Below are 9,279 nucleotides of genomic sequence, written 5' to 3' on the forward strand. Positions count from 1 at the left end.
CGTTGTCTGTATAGCATGTTCATAGGAGCTGAAAACTCTTATACAAGGATATCTCAACTAAAGAGCTGCTTTTTGTCATTTATCAACGTGTTCACTTCCTAGATATAGCATGTATTGTTCTATTTTAGATAAACTATGGCAATGACAAATAAAGCATACCATCCCTATGGGCAAGATAGATGGGCTACAACAGGAGTATGACTTAATGCACACATCTATTCCTTGGACTGGTCCTTGGTCAAACTGATGTACACCCTTCAATGTTACACTCCTGAGGGACTGCTCATACACAATAACTCATCCTTGTGGCGTTAACTTGGTTCATTCTGTGACTCGAGACCAGACATTTCTGAAGGGCTCTTCCATCTCTACCTCCTCCCGTAGGTTGCCTGGGCACTCTGTTGCAACAATACCGGTTCAACATTTAGCTGTAACCAGTCATGCCTTCCTCACAAACTTATAGATTGTAGTTCTAATAAACCTCCTGCATGAAAATTAATGGTTAAGAGGGTTTTTTTAATCCCAAAACACCAGACGCAAAACAAAGACTAATCTGTTAATTTACCTTCACTGAAGTATCCCAAGAGTGTTGTGGGTCCCCAAGAACACACTTGAGTTTCATGATTTACTGGAAGGAGTAACAGAATTCTGAAAAGCCCTTATAGTATGCTTATGGTTTATTACAGCGAAAAGAAAAATTTAAATCAGAAAAGGAAAAATGCCTTAGGTGGAACCCAGAAGGAATCAAGCACGAGCTTCCTGTTGGCCTTTCCTGTTTGGAGTTACGAACACCACTTAATTCTACCAGCAACACGTATGAAGAAATTCCAGCCACAGAAACTCACCCAGGCCTAGGTGTCCAGGGTTTTTATTGGGTGTCTGTCTTGTAAGTTGGACCACCCCAAGTGACTGCCCTTAACTACTCAGTTCTAGTCCCCCAAGAGGTCAGACTGATATAAAATGACCCATGGCCCCAGGTTAACAAAAGCACTCACTCACCATAAATCAGATTCATAGCTAAACTATCTGTCATAGCCCAAGTCCCAAATATACAAATAAACCCTTATCAAATCAAATATTCAAAAGACTTATAGGTTGTCTCCCAGGAGAGAGAAAAAGGCCAGTCCTTTCCTCAGATAGAGCAGGTTTTGAACATCCTAAGCCATTGAGTTAAAGTCTTTACTGCACACCAAGAGACCGTGAACACTGTTTCTTCAGTTTGGGCTAAAATTGTATTAGGTCAGGAAATGTTACGATTTTCATTCTGATTTCATTACGATGATGGAAATAGATTTAGTGGATAGAATTGACCGAATTTGACATTGTTTGAATTTTGAGGGAAGGACAATAAAGAGTTAAGGGAAAACCAGGCATTTTATTTGGATGAAATGAAAATTAATCCATTTATATGGATCCATTTGTATGGGTGAGGGTAAAATGTACAGAGACATCAGGAGAAGCAAGCAATAATAAGTAAAAGAATATGTGAAGTAGACAATATCTAACATAGATTTTCTAGCTATTCCTAATATCTCTTTTGCTGGTTATATTTCCTCCATGCTCCCTTTTCGAACCACAACTCCAAGAGCTCATCCTTAGTCTGTCAAGATCCCATCAAAAGATCAGAGCCTTAACTGATTCAGAGAATACAGATAAAACAAACATTTTTATTTATCTACATAGACAGTGAAGTGACAAGTAGCCGAGGATACAAGTTCTTCATCGTCTTTGTACCACAACCCACAAAGGAGGTCACAAAAAGGGATCAGAAGACTACAATCTGAGTTGTGGGACACCCCACTGATGAAGAGCTGACGCCAGCCTGCAGCTAAAGTATCTATTTTATACTCGGCAGCTCCTTTCTGAGGGAGGCAGAGCGGGAAGGCTCATACCTCACTAGAACCCAAATGGCAATAAGAAACTGTCTCTTAACAGGCATTAGCAATGTCATCATCACTGCTTAACATGTGCCCTCGGTCTGCACAATGGACTCCATGACGACTCCATGACTTCATGATATCACAACTGCAGTCGCAAGGGAGATAATGCCTCCCTAAATTTCAGGGGTCCACAGTGGAGCACCAAGCTTCACTGGACTTTTTTGATTGATCACACAAAGCTATTTAATAATGTGATATTTTTAGTAAGCTCTTCTTCCTCCGTTATCTCCATGATTACTGTAGTAACCTGCTTCCCTCTACAATGCTATCCTCTACTATCACAAAGGAACTACGTGACAACGCTGGGGAAGATAGATGGTTCCTGGTGTGCACTTATCTTACTAATCTGCTTCGAATTGCGACATTTCCCCATTGGGAACGTCCCTTACAATAACCAGAATACTACACAGATAGAACATATTGATTCCCACAATACATCCCACAATACAGTATCAATCACCACTACTTGACGTGTATCAGCCCTGAAGTTCCCACCCACAAAATCACAACAGTCCATTGTCCAATCTGAAAGTTATTTCCATATCCAGTTAAAGTAATTTCCCAGTGTAACATGAGTACCTCCTGGTAGCACAGTGAATTATTCCTCAGTGTCCAAAAATACGAAGAGATTCCTTTGTTGCCATAAGTTCCCCAATACACCTTCATCAGTGCATAACGTATCTGGGGCTCCTTAGGAACTGATGAATTTTAGACTTGGCCCCAGTTCTGTTCTTCCTTGAACGGATAAAGTTTGACTATAGGGATTACGTCAAAGTCATTGAATCAATACCAGTCCACACAGCATAGGCGGGAGGGAGCCACATTTTGCACTATAAATGAGAGAGCTCACTGATCTTCAATCTGGATCTTAAAATTCTGTTGCCATTTGCTGGTCTGTTATCAATTGGTAATATCCATCATGAGAACGTTATCAGTCACTTCTGTGGGTACCCCCTAAAGTAATCATCAGATACGTAAGAGTCCTACAGCATGGATCTTCAATCGGCCTGTATAACTGCCCAGTAGCCTAAAGAGCATATACCATAGTTTGTGTGCAGGCTTTAATTCTGTGGTTTTCATTGCCCAGGAGGGGAATCATTTTCCAGAAACACAAGAGAATATGTTATTGTCCAAGGAGCAGGAGAAAACACACATTTCCTATGGAATAACCTAAGGGGGGGAAACTTAACCAGTGCTACCCGTGTATCTCACTACATAGAAAGCTTCTCTAAGGAATCCCAGCCATGAGTCTGGACAGAACGATCAGCTTCTGTGCACTAGATCATGTTTGGGGTCCTACTGGGAGAGGAAGAGCAAAGATCTGAGATCGTAAGGTGTACTGTGGTCATTGGCTGTTTCTGCCCGCCTGACTCCTTCACTTCCTAACCCACAATAATCACACAGTTCTGGAGAACTGGCCCATCAGGGTATTTTGACGCTGATGTTATGAAGGCCTAAGTCCAGATGTACTCTTTTCTGTGCCAGGATTTGACAGTCACTTAAGCCAGTAAATTCGTCACTTCACTTAAGCACTTTTGTTGTTGAGTATTCTGTCCCTTGAAACTAAGAGAGTCCTAACGCAGGTCTACTTGTGGCTCAGGGGATATCCAGGGGTGAGACTTCAAGATGTCTCTAACAGGTTATTTCCCTGTATTTGGAGGATGACAGCTCAACCATGCCAAATATCCTTCTTTCCACACTTTTCTTAATATTATATGTCTGGCCGCGTCCTCGTGTTTGGGGTCTGGGTAGTGCCCTTAAACCGACAAGGCTCAGTGAGCCTCTCCCGCCTCACCCTTCCGGAGCCCAGCCTTGCAGAGTAGAGGTCCTGGGTGTGAGCCCCCAAAAAGCAGTTTCACCAGTTCAGAGCACTGTTCTCCTATTGCCCTGCGAAGCCCCATGGCTACCACCCATGGGGCACAGAGGAATGGAAGAACAGAACCCTCAGCGTCTGCATGTGAGTGAGAAATATTGAAACTTCTTGTTTTATCACCCTGAGCCGAGATGGCGGTGAAGGCTGCTCCTGCTACAATGTGCCAGACCGGGATCCCTGAGACGCCAGATGCGGCCCTCCCGGTGGGTTTCAGCGTCCGGGCAAGCTCTGCTGCAGCCACTGGTGGGTGGCCCCGTGCAGCCTCAATCCTGGAAGTGGATTCCCACCAAAGAGGTTCTGATGATCCATGGCTCCCGAGTTCCTCCCGGGATTGAGTCTTTTCCCGCCACCTCCCGGTAAAGAGGACACACCTTGTTGCTTCAGCCCTGTGAGAGACACTGCATTTGGGTCATCACAATTCAGTGTCTGTACCCTGCAGGGAGTTTCTGTCCCAAAGGTATCACAGGTCAGCTCGAAAGCTTATCCTACTCATGAATATCTATTACTATTCACCCCAAAGCCAAGGTCTGGTATTAGGATTATATGCAATTAGTTCTGCCTCTGCTGTGAGCCCCGTGGATGACTAGCCCTTTCTCCCTGCCCACATTTCCCTTTTCAATTATGCATCTTCGGGCCTTAAATACCCTCTTCTGGTATTTATCTCTGGGTTCATGATAAAGCAGCTCTTGATTTTAAAGTCCTTATTTTGCCAAGTGGAGACATTACTGCTATAAACATTTACCCAGCTGGAGCACTGTGTAAAGCTGGGTGAGTGGGTGCTACGTGTTCACGGGGGCCAAGTCTGTAATGGAGATAATGAACACATAGAGCCACAGGGTGACTGAAGGTCGTCCAAAAGTATTTAAAACAGCACAGGGATAAATTAGGAGGCTGGGATTAGCATATACACGCTACTATATATAAAATAGATAATCAACAAGGACCTACTGTAGAGCACAGGGAACTCTACTCAATACTCTGTAATGACCTAAATGGGAAAAGGATCTGAAAAATAATGGGTATATGTATACGTATAACGGAACCACTTTGCTGTACATCTGAAACGAACACAACATTGTAAATCAACTATACCCCAATATAAAATAAAAATTACATTAAAAATTTTTTTAAATAAAATTCACTATAAATTTTTAAAAAAGAAAGAAACGGCACCTGGGACAGCGTGAACGGTCCACGAATGTCACTGCTGTCCTTGTCATTATTACTTTATTGCCCTCAACTGTTGGTGAAGCCTGTCCGCCAGGGCTTCGGGTCTAGCACACGCCCCCCAGGCTGCCCAAGTGAAGTTCTGGGCCCTGCCCAGCCCAGCCCAGAGCTGCTCCATTTTTCCCGCTTCACTCATCAGGCAGCTCGATGATGTTATGCCTAAAGGGAGGGTTCTGATGCTCAAGCAAAGTGCAGAAGCCAGGGCTCTGGGAAATCCACTAAAGCCAGCCAGATCTCCCTTGTCTTTCCAACTCAGAACTCTCCCTGCCAACACGCTCACGACTCGCAGGATCAAGCAAAGGTTGGGGGAGCCATCCTGCATCAAGACGGAAACACCAGGAACCTGTGGCCTCCACTGGTTTCTTTTCAAATGCCCTTCTTTTGAAACGGAACTGGCAGAACCCCAAATTACTCATTTACAAGGCACCCCCCCCCACGTTGCTACAAACTCAAATATGCTTTAACTTTGAAGTTGAACTTTAAGCAATCTTTCTGAAAGTACACAGAAAAAAATCGTCTTTTTATATTTAACCTAGCAAACCAAATATATTTTAATACCCACCATAATCAAACAAAAAGAAGAAGAAAACAAAAAGAGAACCACTTTGCACCAAGAAACATCGTGTGGTCCATAAATAGTTGTCTTCTGGTTAAAGCATCTGCCCAGTTAACGATGGGCTGGTGGGCTTCAAAAGCACTGGGAACTAGGCTTCCCTGGCGGCGCAGTGGTTGAGAGTCCGCCTGCCGATGCAGGGGACGCGGGTTCGTGCCCCGGTCCGGGAAGATCCCACATGCCGTGGAGCGGCTTGGCCCGTGAGCCATGGCCGCTGAGCCTGCGCGTCCGGAGCCTGTGCTCCGCAACGGGAGAGGCCACAACGGTGAGAGGCCCGCGTACCGCAAAAAAAACCAGCACTGGGAACAGACACTTCAAGAGAACAGAACTTTGAATGGCTCAGAAAGCATTCTTAGACTTTGTATTGTTCGGCTAAAGTGATAAAAGAAGTTTCAGTAGGAACAGTGTAGGGTCAGAATGGTCTATTAGCATCAGCATGCCATGCATCCAACACCCCCTCCCCTTGTGCTGTGCTTGACTACGTGTGACACAAAAATCCCAGTCCTGCAGAATCAAAAGTCATGACTCCCTTTAAAATCTTTACTTTTTTGAACAAGCTCCCCTCCCGCCTGACTGCGGGAAATCCAGTTCCGTCCCAGAAGGTTCCAGAGGACTCCCACACGGAAACTCTGGTCTGCTTGCTCCCAACGGACTCCCTCTGGGGCATCCCTGAACCTCTCCTCCCCGTAGCTGCAGCCCTCTCGGGTGCTAAAAGCCGTGCACACTAGCTCCTTCCTTTATGCCCCCCACACACAGCAAGCAGGTGGCTTGCGGCTAACAGAAGGTGATTATAAGCGTAAGACAAAGACATAAAACTAGGAACTGGGGAGCAGCTCATCCCTACTCCCGGTGTCACTAGGGGGTCCCCTCTGTCTGTTTCTCTCCTCAGCCCCTGGCCTGCTGCCCCAGAGATGGGCTTCATTCCCCACGTGTCAGTTGGCACGTCTGACTGGTATATTTTCCCCTCGTTATCTCCCACTCCTGGCCAGCAACACCAGATCCCTCTGTCATCACAATAATCTCTGCAGAGGTTATTCAGGGTTTCCCAAAGTCCATCTTTCCATCCTTAAGCAAAACAACTGGGTTGTACGTAGCACCTGCCAGGCCATGTGTCACTTAGACTGGGCCTCCCTAATTAAGGAACACAGAACGTTTCTGTTCTCTGTTCCCTGTGATATGTCAAGCGAACCAATGCCACCACTGTCCCCACTCACCCATGCCCCCAAAACAAAAAGGAATAAACACTAAAAAAAATAAGAACACAAACAAGAGACCAGTATTTAACATCTCAGAAACATCTGCATTCAGATGACTTTCCCTTGGAATCTCCCCTCCAACAGTGGGTATGCGCCTTATATCTATCTACAAGACTAAACAGGCTCACCAAGGGGTCCCACTCGAAGCAGAATTGTTTTTACCCTAGAATGCAGGAACTGCTACAGGTTTTTTAGTAACACTTCAGGAAACGCTCCCCTCTTCATCTGCAAAATATGGTGTGTGCATTCCAGAGCTCATGACTTTATGGACAGCTCGGAAGCAGGGGGAGACCACTGGCCAGCAGGTAGTCTCCACCTCATGCTCCACTGCATCTTGCATTCCCCCAACCATCTCAGAACTGCTCACTGCCAGCCCTGACCAGCGCTCATGGGTTCAGGCAGAGGTGGGCGGAGCCAGGGCTTGGCACATGGCAGACACTCCAAAATATCTGTTGGATGAATGAGTGAACATAAGCCCTGAAATGCTCCTGAGGGTCTCTGCCTCACTGGGTACAAACCAGAAAGGACCCAGAGAAGTGTCTTTCTGTCCCAAACATAATAAGCAAAAGACAGATGAGTGCTGTATTTTGAAGTTACTACGTACGCCCTGGCATGGGGGAGTTGTTGGTCTGTTAATCAAACAACACCTGGTCCCCTTGATTAATGATTAATATGGTCTATGAGTTCAAAGTGATCTTCAGATCAAAAGGTTTACTAACCCATGACTGAGTTAATTCAAAGCTAAAATTTATAAAGTATAAATTCCCGGCACTTGAGTCCTCCTCCAAAGGAAGATTCCAACCTAGACCATATCATGAATAAAGAGACTGAGGGAGGGGTATTGGGAACTCCAGTGATCTTGTGGGGTGGGGAGGAGGTGATTACGGGAACTAGGGACAATGGCTTTATCCTAGTCGTGATTCACAGAAATGGGGGCGAGCTCCACCTACCAGCACCTGTAACTGCTGTGCAAAGCAGAGAGAGGGGCCACTCGGGACGAGCAGAGGGAAGACAATCAAAGAGACACACCCAGACTCCAGCATCTAGGACACAGAGAGAGGCAGTCAAGCTCGGATTGCTAAGAACAGAACAGAGAGGGGGAAACTGAAGAGTTTCCCTGCAGGTCTGTTTCCTCCAAACAGGAGAAAGCCTCTAGAAGATCCTAACAGATCTTACGTGAGATGCTCGGGGGTTCCATCCTGCTCTCTTCACATTCCTCATGTTTCCCCAGGGCATTTCGACAGCCCTTCTCTGGCTTTCTGGGGTGGCTTCAGCTCTCAGCCGGCACTAACGATCTCCAGCCATCATCTTAGATCTTCCATCATGTCCACATTGTTCAAAGCACAAAAACCACTCCTTTCTCTCCCTCATTCACACTGAAGTCCATTGATTAAATTATTTTAAGTATTCCTCTGAAATCGGTGAAGATAGAAATTACTAATTTTCTGGTGCTTATGAGGCAGAAAAGCAAAACAAATGCTCTTGTTGATTAAACTTTAAGTTGGGAGGTTTTTTAGACAATAAAGAATAAAGCTATGGATAAACAACAAGGTCCTACTGTATAGCAATGGGAACTATATTCAATATCCTGTGATAAACCATAATGAAAAGAATATGAAAAAGAATGTATGTATGTATGTGTAAGAGTCACTTTGCTGTACAGCAGTATTTAACACAACATTGTAACTCAACGTTACTTCAATTAAAAAAAAATAAAAGTCATGTATAATTTTTTTTTTTTTTTTGCGGTACGCGGGCCTCTCACTGCCGTGGCCTCTCCCACCGCGGAGCACAGGCTCCGGACGCACAGGCTCAGCGGCCATGGCTCACAGGCCCAGCCGCGGAGCGGCATGTGGGATCTTCCCGGACCAGGGCACGAACCCGCGTCCCCTGCATCGGCAGGCGGACTCTCAACCACTGCGCCACCAGGGAAGCCCCATGTATAATTTTTAAAAGAAAATATTTCTTGGGAAAGGTGTTCCTAGATGAAGGCACAGGTGGCCCTGAGCAGCGAGTTACAGGTTTCCTAAAAGGCCTCCTCCCCTGAATCGCACTGTGGGTCTGAAAGGGCAATAAAACGACCTTCTGAAAAGAATTCTTCATTCCTGGGAACGCTCGGCAGAGATTTCCAGGATGTTTCAAGCGCCACAGACTAGGTTCAGCCTAAAAAGTAAGTAAGGCTCCTTCCTACAAAGAGAGTAAGATGAAGTATGTGAAATGCCTAGCACAGTGACTGGCACCTAATAGATGCAGAATAAATATTAGGTTCCTCCCACCCTGAGAGTCCAGGGGTCGATAAGCACATATATTGGATGTATTTCTGGAGGCGTAATTGGGTACATTCTAGATTCTTCCAGAAACTCACAATTT

This window comes from Phocoena sinus, chromosome 8, assembly GCF_008692025.1.
Source record: "Phocoena sinus isolate mPhoSin1 chromosome 8, mPhoSin1.pri, whole genome shotgun sequence".
In the NCBI taxonomy this organism is placed as follows: Eukaryota; Metazoa; Chordata; class Mammalia; order Artiodactyla; family Phocoenidae; genus Phocoena; species Phocoena sinus.